Raw genomic sequence first — 18,937 nt, 5'->3', positions numbered from 1 at the left:
GCTCGCATGTGACGTCGCAGATCGTTTTCCCAGGGCTAACAACAGAATTTGCTCAGCGCAAGTGGACGGGCTGCTTCAGAAAGGGCAATCGGGCACAAGAACGTAGAATTGAGGCCCGTGGCGTCGGTCTTACCTCTTTGTGTCAATTGCTAGATCAAGTACACGTGCATGCACAAATACCCACGGAAGTTAACAGGACGTGCATTGCGGATGACGCGGTTTCGACTTCCACCTGCGGCAAGTTGGCTTTTCGATCGTCCGCGTTTACATCCCTTTCCGTAATTGTTTCTACACTGCAACTGAGTGCGCACCGTCCGACCTCGGAGTCCAAGGTTGAACGTAACCATTAAGCTACCCTATGCTTTCTCTGGCTTTTTGCTTCGTACGGTTGTAATTTCAATGATGTATTTCACAGCTCTTGTATGGCACTCACAGCGTAGCACTACGACAGCGCCCTGAAACGGGCCAGTCGAATACGCCAGGAGACAGGTTCACGTGCCGGCTCTTGGAGGCACAACGGAGTGCGCGTGCGCGCCGCCGGCGCACGTGGCCGCGCGGTCATCAACGATCGTCAGAGGCTCGGAGCGTGGCCTCGTTCACACAGCCGTTTCTTCGCCCGTCACGTCGCGGTGCAGGCTTCCGTCAGGGGAAAGAGGAACGCTTTTCCTGACGACGATCGCTTCTCGCCGAAAATCGGGCGATGCTTCCTTCGTCCAACGTGTCTTTTCACCGTGCTCGAACATTTAAGCACATCTCACCACGTCTGACATGTTCCTTTCTGAAAAATGTCGCGCTACAGTCGGGCACGTACAGATGACAATTTTTCCCTTTCATGAACTTTCCTCCAGCTCGCGCGCTTCCGCAGAACTGATTGCCATATCCGGTATCCTAGTTCTTGCAAGTTGTCGATTATTGCGCCCTCGCTCTGCTATCTGCTGGCCTGTTGGTTAGCTCGTATGGTATTGAGCAACCGCTCTAGGAAAGTGTTGGTCCCGGGTTCGAATCCCGGATCAGAACAAATGTTATTTAAACTGCGAAGCTTTCTTTTTGAGAAGCCCGCATACGTTTCTTGTATAGCTTCGTGCTACAGTGGGGTGGAGGACAATTTGCCAAGATGACAGAAAGCCAGCGCTCGATGCTTTGCACGTTTCCGTTACCAGGCAGACAATTGAACGAAACCCGCACTGTCAGAAACGAAACAATGACGAAAGCGAGAAACGAACGTGAAAGGGGGTTCTTCCTTCAGCGTGTCTGGCGCACGACTATTGCAGCTCCTCGTGATTGCGGACACCTTGGCTAGTATGTCCATGACTACTGCAGCGCCCAGCCTTAGATTATTGAGAAATTTACTCCAAGTTCAAGCACGTGAAAGCGCCTACATTACATCATCTCAAGATTACAAAAAGAAAATCGTGAGTCGTTCCACTGTGTGAAGGTGGATGGACAGCGAAGCTGTGTAGCACACGATAAAGAGGTGACACAGAATTTGGAACAAAGGTACGAACACATTTATGGCCTTGACCGGTGGTCATCATGACGAAAGGTACACACACACATTTATTTTTATGCATTCGCGTTCACTCGTGTTATACTTTCGTGTTTTCATTTCGCGGTATATTGAGGGAGAAAACTTGAGACTGAAATCGCTGCACCGACTGGCAATGGGCCAGTGCCGTCAACGCCTTCGCAGAGGGAGGTGCAGTATGGGATTGCTAGCATGGTGAGCGGCAACGGAGCCAGCTGTAGTAGAAGACGACGACGAACGCGCGAGCAGTAGCACGAGCCATATTATTGATGATGATAGCTTTTGCTCGCAAACATGAAAATGTCACGGAACCGTAGCCGTAAACAGCTTCGCCGTAATACAGGCGTACAGATATATCCAGTACAATATTTTTTACACTGCTTCTTATGCACAGTTACTCATAGTAGACGGTGCGGTCAGATTACATGGTATTTACGCGTTTTGATAAAAATAATAAAAGAAAGGGTGAGCTAAAAAAATTGCTGCAGAGATCCGCCACGGTAGCGCAGTGCTTGCGGTGTTCAGCTGGTAAGCAAAATGTCCTGTGTTCGCCTTCCGGCAAAGTGAAATAATAAAGCTGCTGAAAAGATGCACCGCAGTAATGCAGTGGATGTTGAAAGTCGCAAACGACCGTCACACGTTCGCTGCACCCGTGGTTGGGGGCCGGGCGACGCAAGAGAGAGAGAGAGAGAGCGGGATCCGGCGAGCGGACGAGGGGCGCCGCCCCGCTGTGCTATAGCGTCCCGGCCGGCGCCTCGACCCGCAACCCGATCCGTGCCACCGGGTCTTCGGCGGACCGCCTGCTGAGTGCGAATCGCCGTCGCCTCCGACAGGGACGGAGGCGTCGGTGCGGCCAACAGAGAAGGTGGACTTTGAATTTCTTCTCTCTTCCCTACAATCTGTCTTTTGTAAAATAAACCAGTCTCGAAACAGATCCCAACGAGTGAAGTACTTTCCTTCGAGGCTCCTGCGCGCGCGGCCGACACCGTCCAGCATAGTTAACGCGTAGCAAAAGTTACCAAAGTCGTCCAAGAGCGACAACAATTAGAGTCACCCCAACGGCGCGAGTATCCGTTCACATTTTTTGGTGCCGAAACCCGGGATTACTTCGCCTGTCGACATCGAAAGCGCCATGGAACGACTACAGAAGCAGCAGCCCGCCCTGCGACAAGCAATCGAGAAAATCATCGCAGCGGCCACCGGCCCACTGCAATCGACAACCATCCAAGTCGGCGAGCTTGAGGTACACCTCGACCTTCTCCTTGAACAAGCAGACGAGTTGAAATCTCTTAACGAGAGCATTGAAAAGATAGATCTTCAAGAATTAGATGCAGAATTAGAAGCTTGCGCTGCCCCCACCGAGAAGATCTGCTCCCTCAAAACTAAGAACAAGAGGGCTCTCAGGAGTCAGAGAGCCAACGAGAGCCGGTCAACAACTATATATGTATAGCCAGAGACAGGCAACACGTCAGAGCAGAAAGCACACCACATTGGTTCCGTCCCACCCACGGCGTTTCAGCCACTATCAGGGACAATCAAATTACCCAAGTTGGAAATCGCAAAATTCAGCGGGGACCTGCGCTCACGGCAGAAATTTTAGAATCAATTTGAATCGACTATTCACAAGAACAACACCCTGCCTACAATAGCGAAGTTACAATATTTAACGAGTTACCTAACTGGTAAAGCCGCCGCCGCCATAAAGGGGTTGCCGATCAGCGGTCGAAATTACGGTATCGCGGTGAAGACCCTCAACGAGAGATTTGGGAAAGAGGACGCCATAATTGAAAAGCACATGTCGCGCTTGCTTGAAGTACGCCCAGTGCACAATCTGCGTGACATCGAAAATCCGATTAAATCCGATCTCCGGAGTCCGAAATCTAGAGGCGCTGGGAGTGTCATCGAGCACCTACGGCGCTCTGCTTCTCACCGTCCTTCGCAAAAGCATCCCAAACGAGCTTTGCTTGGCGTACTTCTGACGGAAGGCCGCCTCACCTGAAACCTCCCAAGACGAGCTCCTCGGTTTCCTCGATTTCATGAGAGGGGAGGTTGAGAGCCGAGAGAGATCCCAAAGCGCATTACGCCATGTGTACCAGGACACCACTATCAGACAGAAAACACCGATCAAAGGGGACGTTCGTCCTCAAAACCCATCGGCGTCTGTTCTCACCGTAACCGACGGCGAGGCGCAATGCGCATTTTGTGGTGCAGAAGGATATCAACCAGCGAACTGTGTCGCCCCCGTACCTATAGACAAGAAGGAGGAGGTGATGTCAAGAGAGAGGCGCTGTTACAAGTGTGCGAAAAAGAAGCACCGTGCCGCTGAGTGCCTAACTGCAAGGAGGCTGAAGTGTACCGAATGCTCTGGACGACACGCAACTGGCGTCTGCGAACTCGATCAAAGACTGACACGCCCTCCTTCAGTCGAAGATGCTGCACCAGCAGAGATAACAGTGCAGTCGTCGCTTCAGGTGGGACCAGCACTTGGTAAGAACCGTGTGCTTCCATAGACTGCGCGAGCGTATGCGGAAGGCCAGCACAAGATTGCTCTGGTGAGAATGCTGCTTGACGGTGACAGTCAGAGAACAGTTATACGACAGGAGGTTTCCCGGCGACTCAACCTTAGCGTCACAGGAGGGGACAAGCTCGCTATTTACGCCTTCGGAAGCGAGAGGCAGTCTGAGGAAGGAAGTGCCATCGCGTGGAATAGTGGCTGCGAAACTGGCGCAACAATACCAGAGTCCGCATCGAAGCACTAGAGGTGCCCGAGATCTGCGGAGACCTCCTCCCACCACGTGACGACTGCACGGCAAGCATCGCTCATGAACACGGCCTCCAGCTTGCTGAAATGTTACCTGACGGCTACCACCCTGGTGTTGGAGTTGAGCTGCTTATCGGGGCCGATCACTACTGGCACATAACAGGAAATGTCAAGCGCCTCGGTGAGGAGCTCGTGGCCATGGAGACTGTGTTTGGGTGGACATTGCAAGGTACGGAATCTGCATCGTCTGTCGCAACTTTCCTAACGAGCACCGGAGTGATGCGGGTAGGTGTGACCACAGCACCCGACAAAATTTCTCGTCAAGTTAGGGCATTCTGGGAGGTGGAGCACCTTGGGATCGTCGACGATGCACAGCTGACCGCCAAAGACGACAGCGTTCTCCTGGCCTTGGAAGAAACCATCATGCATAAGAACGGTAGATACCAAGTAGCTCTCCCATGGAAAGAGAACGCGTCAGACTTGACGGACAACAAGAACAAGGCATCGCACAGACTTCACTCATTAACGGCGAACCTGCTGCGACTTGAAAAAACTATTCTCGACTACGTTCAGGCAATCAGGAACTACCTGCAAGCCGGACATGCCGAGGAAGCGAACGAACAGGGTGAGTCCCCGCTAGGGCACATTTACTACATGCCCCACCGAGGTGTTGTCCGCCGCGGTAGCAGAACAACCAAGTTGAGGGTCGTATTCGATGCCTCCTGTAAAGTGGCGGGAAAGCTGTCACTGAACGACGTCCTCTTCGCAGGACGTAATCTAAATCCAGACCTGGCGGGTATCCTGATTCCATTCCGAGTGCATAATGTGGCCATAATGTCCTATATAGGAAAGGCTTTCCTTCAAATCGAGCTTGCAGAGAATGAGCGCGACGCTGTCCGCTTTCAGTGGTATCAAAGTACACCAAGGAAGGGCGACGCGCTCCCTTCCGTCAAAGAGTACCGCATGACAAGGGTGACATTCGGCGCTACGTGCAGCCCGTTTCTCGTCGCAGCTACCTTAGATCATAATCTCAAAACTGTAGAGGAGAAATTTCCCTGCACCGCTAAGATCCTGAGTGACAACCTGTACGTAGACGACTTTTTTACTGGAGCTGCACAGTATAGAAGAGGCAGAGCGCATAATCAGGGAATCGCAGTGCACACTCAAGATTGGAGGTATGAACCTCACAAAACGGCGATCAAACCACACCACCCAGAACTGATTGCATCGTTTGCCGAGACTGAAAGCGCCCAGAAAACTCTACCGGAGCTGGGCCCAACAAATATTCTCGGTGTAGAGCGGAGGCCTGACACAGACGAATTCGTTTTTGACATGACCGCCCTAATTGGATTTTTGGCAAGTCGGCAGGACACGAAGCGATTCCTATTACAGGCCTCAGAGCGCATTTTCGACCCACTTGGCCATTAACATAATGACGAAGATTATGTTCCTAAACCTCTGGGAGCGGGGTACAGCGTGGGACGAAAGGCTTCCTTCAGATTCACATGAAACATGGGATAAATGGTGCCAACGGCTTCCTCAACTTCGGCAGATATCACAGGCATCTAAAGATCTGAACCAGATGTTCCGCGCCATAAGGGGAAGCGAGGTCCCATCCTTTTTTAGTGCACAGAGTATCAGTTGGAAATTTATTGTTGAGAGAGCGGCATGGTGGTGTGGCTTTTGGGAGAGGATGGTGGGAACCGTGAAGGTCACCCTTCACAGAGTGCTCAGAAGGAGCTGCCTCGACCATGACAGCCACTCCACGGTTCTAACCCAAGTCGAAGCTACCGTAAATTCTCGTCCGTTGACCTTCGTCTCTTCGGACGCGGGGAGCTTATGCCCTGAACCCCAGCCCATTTCCTCGTCGGTCGCAGGCTAACGAGCCTGCCTCCCTTCCAAAAAACCACCGATATCAAATCGTCAGCAGAGACACGCCCATGCAGGCGACGCGCCGGGCTTGTTGATTCATTCTGGCAACGGTGGAGACACAAATGTCTCAGCGCATGTCACAAAGCCAGGCAGAGGAAGAGGCATCAGTGAGGGAGACATAGTTCTCTTCGGGGATGATCGAGCTCCTCTCCAGATGTGGAAAATGCATCGTGTTTTAGAAACCTTTCCTGAAAGAGACGGCTGAATACGCGCTTGCAAGATCCTTCTCTCGAACCAAAGAGTACTGCGACGACCCATACAAGCCTTGTACCCTCTCGAGCTCAGCGAAGTGCCGGCCTGTGTGGACAATGGTGGCCGGGAATGAGCAGGCGCTCATTACGGGGGAGGTTGTTGAAAGTCGCAAACGACCGTCACACGTTTGTTGCACCCGTGGTTGGGGGTCCCAACGACGCAAGAGAGAGAAAGAGGGGGTGGGGAGCCGGCGAACGGACGAGGGGCGCCCCGCCGCGTCCCGGCCGGCGCCTCGACCCGCAATCCGATCCGTGCCACCGGGTTTTCGGCGGACCGCCTGCCGAGTGCGAATCGCCGTCGCCTCCGAGAGGGACGAAGGCGTCGGTGCGGCCAACAGAGAACATGGATTTTGTGTTTCTTCTCTCTTTCCTTTCTCTTCCCTTCGATCTGTCTTGTAAAATAAACCTATCTCGAAAGGGATCCCAGCGAGTGAAGTTCTTTCCTTCGAGGCTCCTACGCGCGCGGCCGACGCCGTCCAGCTTAGTTAACACGCAGCAAAAGTTGGCGCAGTCGTCCAAGAGTGACAGCAATTAGAGTCAGCCTAACGGCGCGAGCATTCATCCACAGTGGGTGTGATGTACTGCTGTCAAGCAAGGGGTCTTGTGCTCGGATTCACATCCAATTTCCGTGCACATAACAAAATCACATCAGGTCATCGGAAATTACGTCGCAGCCGACCTGCGCAGACGGTGTAAAGAGGTTGCATTGTGACCGTCCGTTGATAATGTTTATCGATAAATGTCCACAATTACGTTGGAAGGTTGGTTAAAACAACTTTTGCAAGGAGATGAAGCCAAATGCATTGAACATTTTCCGCTCCAAACCACATGCGCAGCCGTATGCGAACCACATTCGAACATGTATACGCCTGAGAGGCGTACGTCTTCAAACCTCAAAGCTGCGTTAACGCGCCGCTGCCGGCTTCCTTTCGAGCCAAGACGAGGAGCGCAACAACACGCCCGTTCCGGTTCATGACCGCGGCGCTTCGTCCCCAAAAGAAGACGTTCCGCCCTGCCCGAAAAAAAGAAAAAGAAAGAAGACACGCACACACGCCCAAGCGCGCGTTCTTTTGACGAGCGTGTACACACCGACCGATGGGACGAGCGCATCATCGCACGCCCCATTGAGGAATCAGAAGCGGACGCGCCCTGCGCGCGCGAGCGCGCTGCGCTGCGGCTGCGAGAGTGCGCATTCTTGGCGCGTGACGACGACGACAACGACAACAACGGGGGTCTTGAGGCAAAGCCCCCCCCCCCCCCCCCGCCTGCCTGGCATGCGACAGCGACGCCAGCGATTAAGTCTCGCCCAACCACGAGGAACAAGCTTCCGACGGATATGCGGCGTCGGCCGGCTATCATGCTTTGCTAGCCACTAGGGGCGTCGGCGCTGTAATCAGGCATATGCAGTCCTTGGCGCCGAGCGAGTGTCGCATTGTTCTTGACGACGTCGAAAATCCTCCGAAAGCTTGTTCCTTGTATAAACGCTAGGTTCACATGAACGCGATAAAAAGTCGGGTCGAGTCGGTTTGCCGGGACGAAAACCGGCCGTCGGGTTGCAGTAAACGCTAGCGGGTCGGGCCGAGCTAGTGTCGAGAAAAGTTCTGACAATCCGCACGCGAGAGGTGGGTTGAACCCGCACAGCAAGATGCGTGTAAATGCGGACGGGTCGAGATGGCTCAACTCGACTTTTGACTCGACCCGCTTGCGTCGAGTTCATGTAAACGAAGCAGTGAGGGTACTCGCAAGGAGGTTATATACGCTCCTGACAGTGGAGTTTCCCGGCGACGGCCGCGCCACCTGTAGCGTCGAAAGCGCAACTCTGGTACTGATCAAACTTCAGTCGACGGCGTAGTGGCGCACGTGTTGTTGTTATGACCGCGTGTGATTCGAAACTTCTGAACCACGTGCGCCACCGTCCTGCGAGTAAACGTTCCCATACCGCTTTTTTTACGATGGCAAATGTGCAAGACATCGAAAACAGCCCAGGAAGAAAAGCGTGGGGACGGCGGTACTGCTGCGTCAAAGGCTGTAACGGCCGTGCAGGACCGCCTGCTCTACGACTCTACAGATTTCCTGGCCGGCCGTGGTTTTGTGCTCGCGCTTCCTTCCTGGAGGATCGCACTAGAAAGTATTGTAGTCAGTAGACTGAAGTTTTTGGTCAAGAAAGAATCTTGCCGCGCAGCCGGCTTACATATTTTAGCAAATTCTCCACATCTTTTAGAGCTATTTATTTTCCTGTATACGAGGCGTACTGCGCGGTGGCTGCAAGTGTTCTGGCTTGCATGAGTCGCTCAGCACTTCACGCTGTGTTGCCGGATACGGTCACCCGAGTCTTGGCGGCCGGAGCGGCCCAAGCTTCGTCGTGCCAGTACCTCGGCAGTTGTAAACAAAGTACTGCGGTTGCTTGTCAGAACATAGCAGTCTGATAAAATTTTTGTGCAAGTTGTTTAAAAGAGCCTTTTAGTAATTCTAAAAGATATGGCGCCTATCATTCCTGCCCAATGAGGCTTTGCAAGCGTGTCAAAACAGCACCACGGAAGGACACGTTTTGTCTACGGCACGGGTCTACGGTAACTCAAATGGTTGGATAAGAACACCTATGGTTTAGTTTGTAGCAATTGCTACGAACGGGTGGATGTCCGATTTTCCCTTCTTTAATTACTTCTCTCCACCTTGCGGGTTTCCGCGGAACTATTACGTCAAACTCATGCCTTTGCTTCGTGTTGTCCAGAAATTCGACTTAGCCCTGCCATCTGCTAGCTGCCTGGTTAGCTCAAATGGTAGAGCGGCTGTCCCGGAAAGGCGGTGGTCGCGGGTTCGAGTCCCTGACCAGGACGAATTTTTCTTCAACTTTGAGGCTTTTCTTTCGAGGAACCTGTTTGGGTTTCCTTTGTCGCAATTGCTACGAACAGGTGGATGTCTGATTTTCCCTTCTTTACTTACGCATAACGCATAATAAGCTCTGCCATGCCTGCACACTCAATTGAGCTGCTTGATCAAAGCATAATATGATATTTGAGTGCACTCAGGCTAGAGATACGCTGAAGTTGTGTTTGCCTTGGTGGAAGTGACACTTCTCATGATTCAGTTCTTATGATATGACTAATAAAAAAATTGGGGGCCCACGGTTAACTTCCTTTCTTCTCGTTTACTTCGCCAGCAAAGTCACAACGGCGGTTTCTTTCACGCTGTGAACGTGCCCGGCAGCATAGCGCTCTTCCCCTTTACGACGAATGGCAGGGCATATCCGACCGTCTAAAATTAAGATTGGTCTGAAACCACACAGTAAAACTTGCGCCATTTAAATCGTTTCAAAACAAGCATGAACAAGCGATCACGTTGGCAGATCCGCGTGGGCAGCGTGAGTAGCGTGGTCCGTCAGTGTCAGTTTTGAAGGAAGGTGCCGCAAGAGGCGCTGACGATCGCTGCTCGGACGCGCCGCCTGGGCAGTGTCAGGAGCGTATACTTAATATATAACCTTCCTGGGTACTCGGACCCTCGAAATAATGATGATGGTGATGATTATGATGACAAAATAGTACTAATGTATTGTACTACTATTACTGTTATTATTATTATTATATATCGGGTTTTAGGGATAATCCGTCGCAAGTTCGTAGTACTGCGCGGAAACTCTTCGGCAACAAAGCGACTTTGTCTTCAAGTAACAGGCAGGGGCATGTCAGGGTGCATTTTATGCATGTGCGCGAATTTCGTGCACTTTTAGGTTTCGTGTCGATAAATACAGTTTAAAAGGCACTGGTTAACAAAGAAATTATTTGTCTACGCCACAGGTATTCGGCATTTATCAGATACGACCATAAACAAAGGCCGCGGAGGGAGAGCGAATACGTATACGCTGTGCAAAATAGGACAGATTTGCGACCAAGCGCAGTTTACAGTTGGACGTTCGAACTCCAGGTGCTTAATTGGTGTCGTCGTTTGTCCCGCAACTTCCATACGGCAGACTGGCTTGTGCAAACGTGCCTGTGAATTGGATTTTACGTTCCATTGAAATTGACAGTCACTTTTAGCATACGCCAAACAGCGTGAAGGCAAAAGCCTGCGCGCTCAAGACACGTTCGTTAAATTACTTGACATTCTCATTCGAATCCGCTGTTACTTCTTATTACTTGTTTTCGCCCTCCAAAGGTCGCGGGTTCTAGTGCTTTAATATATATTAATTCGCTTCACCCTAATTAACAATAAAGGTGGTGGGTTCGACTCCCACATAAGCTCGAGGGTTCGACTCCCACCGAAGATGGTGTATTAGAGATTCCTGAATTAACTATCTTTGATTTTCTTTTTCTTTTTTCCTTTCTTCATGGTGAGCGGCATTGGAGCCAGCTGTGGAAGACGACGACGGTGAACGCGCGAGCAGTGGCACTTGCGCGTGTCTGCGCGAGGCGAGCTCACAGAACTTTACCACACGCCGCGTTTTCCAGGCCATCAGGGGTATATGAGCCACTTAAGGCTTTCGCTTTATTAAAATGAAGAAAGTAATTAAAGTGAACTAAAAGACAACTTGCCGCCGGTGAGAGCTGAATTCACATCCTCCGAATTACGGGTGCGGTGCTTTAACAATTAAGCCCACCGCGGCGACCATCCTCCAGACTGCGCTTCCCGGGTGTTTGTGCACGTGTACGAGATTAGCCATGGGAGTGTTAGCCAGCGCCACTCACGACCATGGCGGCGGATGTGGAACGTCCTCAACTGCTGACGTCCATGGCCTCCGAGATCGGGCGGCACGCGTCGTTCTCGGAGGCCATGAGGCGTCACGCATAGTACGTAGTGGTTGTCGAGGCGGCTGCAATCAGCTATGCCGAGTGAAAAACATTCACGGAAAAGAGAGAAAGCTAGCGAGTGAGAGGCACTTCCACTCCTGCCGCGTGCGTTAGCACACCGGGCAAGCCTTGCGGTACGTATCGAAACGACAAGTGCCCGCACGCACGCGCCGCCGCGTTTGCACTGCTGCTGCATGGGGCGGGAGAAGCGGTACCCCAGCCGCGCAGGTTGCTTTGTTTCCTGTTTTAAGGCCGGAAGAGATTAGCCGAGCGAAATGGCGAAGCGAGAGTCGTGACCACGTGCACGCCACAGGCAGCAACAGGCGGTTGCACGGTCACGGCGACGGCGATAGAAAGGCGACGGGCGCTTGCTCTTGCTCCAGTCCCGAGAGTGGGTCGCCGCACCCCCCCCCCCCCCACCCCCCACCTCGCGTAGGCCTGTCTGCACCGGGAGTTTGGCGAAGCTCGGTGGGAGGAATTAAACCACTTGAGGAGAGAGAGAACGAGGTGGAGAGTATTAAGAAGAGAAGAAAAAGAAGGCGAGATGGAAAGATACGCGCAACTGCAGCTCTAGGGGAAGAACAAGGGGGAGGCGGCGACCAACGATGCGGAACGGAAAACGGCCGCCGCCGAAGATTTCATTTTGTGCGTCTTCCTTGCTCGGCTTTGTGTTGCACCGCGCGGCGTGCGCCCAGCGCGACCACGATTCGCGCAGGTGGTTTGGTCGTTTAGCGCTGGCCGAAGAGGAACTGCAATGCGCCGTGCTGAAGGGAAGGCACTGTAACGCCAAATGAAATAAACAACGTACCGCTTTTGAAAAGCGCGCGAGTAACGAAGGGTAAGGACGTCAAGCTTTGCAGTCGACACGCGCTCGTTGTACACTGCACATAAGGATGTGGAAGGTGACTCTACAAGAGAAAAGAGAAAAAAGAGTGGGGGGCGGGGGAGGTTATAAGTAGTCTGCCTCGCACTATTGCGATAATAAATTTCGGCGATAGCCCTCGGATGACTGCGAAAACGTGCAAACCAGCCACGCAGGTTTCCGCGCTGCGCGGCTTCTCAGAAAGTTGACCGCTCTTTGTCCTGTCAGCGCAAGCAAGCGACAACCGCCTTGTATCGCCCTTCAACACAGCACGCGCGGACTTGACGGAAGTACAGTGACTAGCCACAATAATGGTGGAGGCTGCAGTGGTAGCCAACCATGGCACAGTGCTACGTTTGCTCCCCGCGCCGCTCCTTCCTTGCAACCGTGGACAACGCCTCACGTGCGCTCGACAGCCTCAGCACCGTGTCCGTCTTTCTGGTCGACGGGGACAGAACATCACGTTGATTCAAGCTAGTTCAAATCCGCAAATTTGCTTCAGCTGGAAGTCCAGATGAATTCGCCCTCTCTACGAAGCGCTTTACCCGTGAGGAAGAGAGCTGCGCGAATGTAAATTGCCGCGCATGAAGCTGTCAACAAAGAAAATTCAATTGTGTGAAGAGGCTCTCTCTCTCTCTCTCTCTCCTTCTTCCTCTCTTTCCTTTCTCTTTCTTTCTTTTGTTAACCTCTTGTCCCTCAACAACTTACTGTGAACCGCTCACGGCTATTTCAGCGAGCCGATGCACGTATTCTCGAAGCAAAATGTTTGATGGATACTTCTCCGTACAACGGTTAAGTAGGGAAGTCGTGAGGTCAAGTTTCTCGCGTTCTCCGTGGTCAGAAAACTATTGCGGTCGGCTGTCTGCATCCCGCCAGAACCATCTAACAGAGAGCTTTAACTAGACGAATTACTTCTACCGTATTACCACAATCCCTGAATCGATAATGGAAAGTGCCGTTGCTGGGGTAAGTTATGTTTCACAAAAGCGAACAAATTAAAAGCTTATTACGCTGGCGTAAATCTGGCAGCGAAACGAACCCCGTGAACATAGATTTGGTTAGCATATTATATATATATATATATATATATATATATATATATATATATATATTCCAATTCTTAGGTTACAACCGAGCCTAGCAACCTTTCTATAGTCGGCCGAAATTGGACTTTCATCATCATCAAAAACATCAGCGCATGCACACTCGTGAAGTCGTGCTAGTTGCAGCTAAAGCGAGGAAAATCCCTAGTACTTCTATAGCGCCGCTTGTCGCGAGTCACACGACCGCATCAGCGCGGACATTACCGCGGCGAAGAAAAAAAGCTAAGCAAACGAACATCTTGAGGACGTGCGCGCAGCATCGCGGGTCACGACAGCGCAATGAATCAAGATAGCAGTATACACCGCCGCGTGCTGACGGAAATGGCTCGTCTAACGGCGAGGGGGGAGGGGGGGGGGGGCAAAAATGAACGTCGTTGCCAGGAAATGAGGAAACATGGGCGCAGGCGGAGCATACGCATCAAGACGACGCAGGAAGAAAGAAATGAGGGCGAACAAGGGCGCGACGAGTACACTGTAATGAATCGCATCGACAAAAGAAACCCGAATGGCCCGCGCAATAGCGGAAACGGTGCACATCGTACTTGAAGCGAAGAAGAAAAAACTACGGGGAATTCCAGAAGTGACTTCTCGTGTTAACGAAACCCACGCAGAATCGGTTTGCCATGAAGAATTCAAGATAAGCGAACATTCTTTCTTAGGACGGCTCTGCTAATTACCGTATTAGACACTGCGCAACCACTACCTTTTCGTTACCGTTTCGCCACCATTTCACCATCCTCAGCATATATGCATTATGGAAGGCTTTGCCAAGGTAGTTTTATTCACTTATTATTTCTGCAGACATTTTATTTTTTTATTTTTTTGCACATGTTGCGTATGCGCGCTTGTTCTGTTTATATAGCTTCCTGTTTTGCCTTCTGCATTAATATTGCTCGCTGGAAGTTCCGCAATAGTTAACGCTTAGGAAACTAAACGTACAAGGACCATTTCCTTTCTTGATTTAACTCCATGCCCATAGGACCGACGCCCGAGGAAAAGTTGTAACTGGTAGCTACTGATCTGTACTATGTTTTGCTGGATGCCGCTCGCCGAGCCGGATGCAGGTGAAGCCATCGGAAATGCGGCGTCGTGCGGGCGGCTCGTCCCGGAAGCAGAGACATGCTTCACTTACTATTGCGCTTGGTCGGATAATATCGCCGCCGTCGCAATTTTTCTCCGTGGTTTACCAGGGGGTGCATGTTGTCGCTTAATGTCTGGTAACGGCTTTTATGATGATCTGAACCCGTATGCGATATTTTGTTTTTTCTTACGTAAAGCGTTTTCTCAATCGCCAGTGATCCCAACACGCGCTGCTCATGTTAGCTACGCTGTATGCACGGCGATGACTATATTCAAATGCCACCCAAAAGAGTTCTCCGGCCTTCTTGGGTAGTTTACGGTACAACAGGCAGGAAGTATCTTATGAAAAAAAAATGAAAAAAAGATATGCCAAACTCCCGTACAGGTAAAGTGCCGCTACAAAGCATCGAATTGCCGACTTTCGTGACAAGTGAGATTTATTCAGTTGAGGGCGTTTGATGTGCTATCCGGACCCCTAAAGCAGAGATCAGTGGTGGTTAACCATATAACAGAAAAAAAAAAGAAAAAGAACACGGGCTGAAAAACAGCCGAAAAGACAGGGTTGCACAAAAAGGCGAAAGGGGGTATCCTACACGTCAAATTAACCAGAAAAATACCAATTACTACAAGGGATGTGCAAATATTCGAAACTTTTGTATAACGAATCGTATAGTCACTATTCGTAAATGCGATTATCTTTAGAATAAATTTCGAATATTTCAAAACATCAATTGCACCCAATTAAACATAATATTGGGGCAGAATTTGGTAAATTTTCACTCCCGCGGACATAGCATAGACGTAAAACAGGATAACTTGTGTAGTAGAGCAGGCTATGTCGCTTAGGTAGCCGTACTTTACAGGCTATACAGCGATTATTCGCGCTTACTGAAGGGTCCTGTGCATGCGAAGAAACAACTTCTTTTGCTCCTAATGCTCCATTTGTGCTTTTAATAAACAACACTTTATAACATACCATGTAATCACAGAAACTTGAAAACTCTGAGAATACTAGGATGTGAACACCGTTTTATATTAATTGTGATAACGGCTGTTCATTATTCTAAAAGTATTCCATATTCGATTTGCTTATGGCATTACTCGATTCGTACTCGATTCGGTTTCAAAAATCGCTATTCGCGCACCCCTAATTACTACTACTCTAATTGACTCCAAGCAAAAGAGCTGGGAACAAGAAATAATTGTCAGAACCAGTACCCTGCAGGGTCCTGTAGGCTTAAAACACGAATATGTAACAACGCAGATATTCTACACGATAATCGGCTCCGTCATGATTCCTCGCTTTGCTATCTGCCGACACACAGCCCGCTATGGAGGCTCGTCGAGGCTCTCGTGCATGGTATCGGTTGCAAAAACTGACGAAACACAGTCAGTGCTGAAGGCGGACGAAACCTGGACGCAGCCCGGGCAAGCTACTGTGGAATACAATGGCGCAGCCCGGGAAGAAAACCAGCGAGAACGTTTTCTTTCACGCTTACCGGGTTTCCAAAACATTTGTGTAGTCCGAGGTGCATATTTTCTGGGAGCAGATATTCCTTCCCTCGAACTATAAAGCAGCAAAGCTAAAATGACCCCGAGAGCATAACGGACTGACGACATAACGTTGTTAAAGTGAACCGTTGCGCATGAAACGCCGTAGAGACCACATACATACAAGGGCGACATATGCGTTTCGCCCACATTTCATTGTGTCTCGGTTTGTTTCACACATCGTTTATCAGCATCACGAGTATTGCGCGCGAGCGGCACTTCCCGAACGTCACTGCGTTTGCGCTTCGTGTTGACACATTGGTTTATTTGTTCGCTGAAAACAACGAAGGCCCCTGAGCAGTGGCATCGCATGAGGGGACGGGCAGGACATGGGTGACAGTAAAAGTTAGTTGGGACGACTGGAGTAAAAAAAAAAGGGGGGGGGACAGGGAGAGAGGACAGGAGAGAAGAACATGGCAAAAAAGATTACTATTTACTTATGTATAACACAAAGCAACTATAGGTTAAAGTTATCCATAGTTCGCTAGTGGCATGAGTTCCTCAAAAAGCAGTCGGAAACAGAGCCCCTAACAGCACGCACTGCAGCGACTCAGACAGAAGCCAAACAAAGGAGTAATCCGAAACGACGCAGACAAGGCCAGAACCTCTCCAATAAAGAGGCCGCTGCAGAATGGACAATGACACGACAGCGCGCGACACCTAGAAAGCTCCCGGTGGCTGTGTGTTCGAACGCCAACACTTCGACGCGGTCGCCGCCCGTCGTGAAGGCTGCACGTGCAGCGTTGCGAAAGGGAACAATGCACTTCGCTCCAGTCCTCCCGCAACCGAGCTGCATACCATTTTCCCCGCTGTGGAAAGGTGGGAGCGGTGCGCGCCGAGGCCATTCCGAGAGAGAGGCTCTTCGGCAGTGGAGAGTCCACGCGCTGCAACCGAGGGCCAACCGATAAAGGATTTTGAAGGCCGGTTGCTGCCAGAGCTTTCTTGAAGAACACACGATGTGTTTGAATGAGTAAAGAGCAAGGCGCAATAGACAAGGACAGAAGAAGAACACAAACGACGGGACCAGCGCTGGCCCCGTCGTTTGTGTTCTTCTGTCCTGGATTATTGCGCCTTGCTCTTTACTCACTCAAGCATGAACCAACTAGCCCAAGCAAGAGTTTTGCACGATGCGTAGCTGGCTTGCACTATATATGTGCCTCAACGGGGAAGACGGAGAGCATCGGGGCACCCTGGCTGGCCCTCGACGACCGCGAGAAATTCGCGAGAGCTAGGGTGTTGCGAATACCACAAGCCTATTCATAAACGCGTAACTCGCACATTTACACGATTACGCTCGCAGGTGCGCTTGTGTGCGTGGATGCGCTCGAATGGTTCGTGTTTACCTGTTTTACGCAACGCGCTTTAACCTTCGAAGCAACTACAGCTCAGTCAACCAGACCACGAGCCGACACCCCAAGTCTTCTGCAACACTTTGCAGAAGAAGTCTTCTTCTTCTTCTGCAAATTAAGTCTTGAGCAAGACACCCAAGTGTGAGCCCACCTGAATACTTTTTGTTTGTACTTCAGATTCTAGACTAAAATCGTCCACCTTACGCCCCGCTGTCCAGGGATTAAATGCGCTGTTTGCGAGAAGCGCCCCGTCGCGAAGGCTGCGACTGCGAACACCTTGCATGCGCGTGCGTGCGCAGTGGATTGCGCACATCTTGATTTGACACTTGTCTAGACAACTGACATTCCAACAGTCCGCACTGGCCGGTGACAAAACGAAGACGGCAGTTGCCGGAGAGGTACGCGCGCGGCGCCATTTCGATTCAAGCCGACTAGCACTGGCTCAATCTCACTGCACTGCAAGGAACGGCAGGCGTGCAAAACGCAGGCGCGTGAATTAGTGCGTTAGTGTTGTCCTTTTTTTTCGTCCGTGTACACCCGTGAGCAAAAGTATACGGACCAGTGACTGCGCGATAAAACTCATTTTCACCTCCGTTTGTGAACGCAACTAGAAGTTAAAGACAGCAGTCCAAACTTGGCATTACAAATTTTCTAGTGCACTCGTCATTTCCCGCTTATGCGCACTAATTGCGAAGGAATTCTGTTTTTTCGGCGACCCTGTGGTTCGTATACTTTTGCCCACGGGTGTACCCGTGTTTTCCACGCACGCACGCCGTTCCGCACTACAAATCCCTACTAACGCGGTCAGCTTTCTGTTGCTTCCCAGCTCCACTATCGGCGCAAGACCGGTGCTCGGCCAGCTCGTCCCTCTCCCTTATTTTTTAGTAGAGGGTCGGCGGGGCAAAGGCAGAGTCAACGTGCCCCAGCGTATCCCAGGACAGATGGCAGCGGCGTTTCGAGGAGGGGGGAAGTCAGTGCCAGACAGTGCTTTGCGCTGCCGGTGTGCGTGCTCGCGCAGCAGCGGTGCTGGGGCACACCGTGCCGATGACTCATGCCGGCCAGCCGAGCGAGGTCACACGCAAACTCATCCCCTCCGCGACTCGGGAGCAGGCTATCGCCGGATGAGCGAAGCCCTCCGCGCTACTCAACAGGTAGAGGTAGCGAAGAGGGGAGGAGGTGGAGGAGGGCGGGGGGTCGGCTGATCGCTCTCTGCAAAGTGCCCACCAAGCCACAGTTTGCCCCGTCTCGGAGAAAGAAAAGGGGCCGAAATCCGGAAACGAGGAGGGGGGAGGGGAGAGAGTTTAGCAGCAACACGTAATAACCGTGCGCGAACAACAATGGGGAGATCAGGCGGACAGGTCGGCCTGATACGAGGCGGAGTTGCGAGAAAAGAAGAAGTCAGGCGAGCTCTGCCCGAGAAGTATACGAAGGCGAGATCGCGGTTGGAAGGCAATCTTGAACGGCGTCCGCTGAGTGCCGCGCCGTGGCCGACAATCCTTGCATCAAAGGACGGCCTCGCCTCCAGGTGCGCGGTGTTGGCACGAAGCCACGCGACACGTCAACGCGCCCTCGCATGCATCTGACAGACGGGCGAGATTCTACAAGGTTTCCGTGCGCGAACATGCCGCAGCTATAGAGCCCTCTAGCGTGGCGTCTGTACAAACTTTCGAACTTCCGGCAGTTATAACATTCACGGTTTCTAGAAATTGGCCATCCATGCATACAAAACGCGGAATACA

At 51.5% G+C, this 18,937-nt stretch overlaps 1 protein-coding gene across 5 annotated transcripts in view; it reads right to left on the bottom strand.

The window, feature by feature from the left end:
• Sbf (SET domain binding factor) overlaps positions 1-18,937 on the bottom strand; it is a 160,577-nt gene that overhangs the window by 104,469 nt on the left and 37,171 nt on the right. The gene's annotated exons all lie outside the window — the stretch shown is intronic.

Source organism: Dermacentor andersoni, chromosome 4 (genome assembly GCF_023375885.2).
Source record: "Dermacentor andersoni chromosome 4, qqDerAnde1_hic_scaffold, whole genome shotgun sequence".
Classification (NCBI taxonomy): Eukaryota; Metazoa; Arthropoda; class Arachnida; order Ixodida; family Ixodidae; genus Dermacentor; species Dermacentor andersoni.
The sequence above is the reverse complement of the archived record's forward strand: the minus strand, read 5'-3'. Positions and strand labels throughout refer to the sequence as shown.